At 52.5% G+C, this 2928-nt stretch overlaps 1 protein-coding gene across 1 annotated transcript in view; it reads right to left on the minus strand.

Annotated features, from left to right (window-relative positions):
* The window catches only part of FAM129C (family with sequence similarity 129 member C), an 18993-nt gene that overhangs the window by 14285 nt on the left and 1780 nt on the right, over positions 1 to 2928 (minus strand). The window lies entirely within an intron of this gene.

Raw genomic sequence — 2928 nt, forward strand, 5'->3', positions numbered from 1 at the left:
GGCCCCGCAGCTGAGTCAGGAGCCGCGAGTGCTCACGGACTCGGGGGAGCTTCTGTGGAGGAGGGGCTCTCAGATGTCGGGGGCCCTGCCCAGTGCCCCGGGGTCCAGACCATCAGGACAGCTCCCGCAGGTGGCACTAAGCATAGGGCACTTGGGTGCCAGGTGGCACTCCTGTCTTTACCAGGCACGCTCATAGCATGTACTTATTTGTGGCCCTTCCAAATAAGAACTGACCTATCTTTTTTTTAACTTATTTTTTTAAAATATATTTTTATTGGTTTCAGAGAGGAAGGGAGAGGGAGAGAGAGAGAGAAACATCAATGATGAGAGAAAATCATTGATTAGCTGCCTCCTGCACGCCCCCTACTGGGGATGGAGCCTGCAACCCAGGCATGTGCCCTTGACCGGAATCGAACCCGGGACCCTTCAGTCCACAGGCCGACACTCTATCCACTGAGCCAAACCAGCCAGGGCGAGAACTGATGTATCTTATTAGTTGTATCACACAGCCCTGAGACAGGCATTCTTGTCATCGCCACTCCATCTGGAGGCGGACCCTTCCTCACTTGAGCCTCGGATGAGATCCCAGCCCTGGCCAATATCTCAATTGCAACCTGTGAGAGACCCTGAAAGGAAGGACTCAGAGAAGCTGCCTCTAGATTCCTGACTCACAGCAACTGTGAGAAGTGTGTGTGTTGCTGTAAGCTACTGACTTGCAGTATATTGTCCCACAGCATTAGCTAAGCAATACAAGAGGAGTTGCTGGGTCCTGGGGCAGGTGTAGTGTGACTATATGAGAAAAGGCCGGGCCTCTGTCCACAGACCCTGCCCTCAGGGGGACACTTTCTCTGTCCTCTGTTTCATTTCCTTTGTCACTCTCCCTACTACCTGACACCTGAATTGTGTGTTTTGTGTCATCACTGGGTCCCAGAGCAGTGTCTGGTGCCTAGCTGGTGCTCAATAAATATTCGATGAATCAATTAACTGCAACTGTGATATTTTGATTCTTTGCTGGGGTGGTGGGAACTCAGTATGTTTTTAATGATTCTCCATACCTTTTCCCAGGTCTAAACGTTTTCATAAAATATTGTTAAAATGCTATTATAGAAATCCTATATAATAAAAGGCTGATATGCAAATCAACCAGAGGAATGACTAGTCGCTATGACACGCACTGACCACCAGGGGGCAGACGCTCAACACAGAAGCTGCTCCCTGGTGGTCAGTGCGTTCCCCCTGTGGGCTCATGGCCGGTGAGCACAGCGGCGGTGGCGGGAGTCATCAGTCGGACATCCCCCAAGGACTCCGACAGATTGCGAGAAGGCGCAGGCCGGGCTAAGGGACTCCCTGACTGAGTGCATGAATTTCGTGCACCGGGCCTCTAGTAATATATAAAATACAAACATATAAAATAAGTATTGCCCTAGCTGGTTTGGCTCAGCGGATAGAGCGTTGGCCCACAGACCAAAGGGTCCCGGGTTCGATTCTGGTCAAGGGCATGTACCTCGGTTGCAGGCTCCTTCCTGGCCAGGCTCTGGTCAGGGCATGTGCAAGAGGCAACCAATCGATGTGTTTCTCTCACATTGATGTTTCTCTCTGTCTTTCCCTCTCCCTTCCACTCTCTAAAAATCAATGGAAAAATATCCTTGGGTGAGGATTAAAATAAGTAAGTAAGTAAATAAATATTATATAAAATGTTCAAACTGAAGCAAGGGGAAGCCCCTCCACACTGCCCGAAACCCAATGTCAGCTGGGCCGTGGCCACGTGACTGAAACCAGCAGGTGGTGTAAGGTGCAGGGGGGAGTGACACCCGGGCCCCATGATGCCCCAAGAGGGACAGGGAGAGCTCTGGTTGGGAGGGTGCTCTGTGTCCACAGCGCCAGGGAGCCCCCCCCCAGGGCAGGCACAGCTGGGAGAAGAGGCACCTGACTGAGGTGGGAAAACCCAGTGCCCTGATGGGGCAGGGGCCCAATGTCAGTAAGGAATATGAGCTCCGAGTTCAAATTATGTCTCTGCCTCTTGCTGGTGGTACTAGTATGACCTCAGGCAGATCCCTTTGCCTTTCTGTGCCTTGGTTTCCTTGCTGGTCAAAGACCCATCTCTGGGGCTGGTAAGGATTGAGTATGTTGCGTCGGGCACCTGGAAGACCTGGGTGCCATTGCCAGCTCAGCAGACATGTAGAGCTGGGACCAGACAGCTCCAGGCTCCTTTGTTCCATCCACAAACTATTCCTGCACCCCTACTATATGCTGGTACCATGTGGGTATGAGGAGTGGGTATGAAGGAAAGAGGAGACTATGCCTGGCTCCTCCCTTGCAGAGCAGACCCATGGAGGTGACTAATGTGTGACCTGGGGCTTTGCTGGGATGGGGGTTTCAGGGGAGGCGCCTGACTGAGGTGGGGGCAATGGCAATCCAGGGAGGCTTCCTGGAAGAAGTGGCAACTGAAGTACAAGGAGGAATGGAAAGTGCATGAGACAGAGGTCACCTCACATGCAAAAACTTGGGCCTCCCGTGGTTGTGCTGTGTCCTTGAGTGTGGCACTCAGGGCAAGCTTTTTCCAACTTCAGGGTTTTTGCCCTAGCTGTGCCTTCTGCCTACAATGCCCTTCCCATTCTGGGCTCCAGATCTGGCTTCTTCTCATCCTTTATATCTCAGCTCAAAGGGGCCCCCTGCACCTCGACTCCCCACACCCAACTGTGCCCTTCCTCTTGATTTCCTAGCACCTATCAGAAGTTACCCTGCGTCATGATCTGTTCACTTGTTTGGGGTCATTTCCCCCAATCAGACTGTGAGCCCCCGAGAACAGAACGGGATATGTCTCGGTCTCTGCTGTGTCCCCAGCGTCCAGCCCAGGACACGCTAGTGAATGTGTACAGTCATCCTAGGCTGTGGCACCAGCAAGGACAAAGGTGTGAGAAGCCCCCC

The sequence above is a fragment of the Myotis lucifugus genome, unplaced genomic scaffold, assembly GCF_000147115.1.
Source record: "Myotis lucifugus unplaced genomic scaffold, Myoluc2.0 scaffold_1276, whole genome shotgun sequence".
Taxonomy (NCBI): Eukaryota; Metazoa; Chordata; class Mammalia; order Chiroptera; family Vespertilionidae; genus Myotis; species Myotis lucifugus.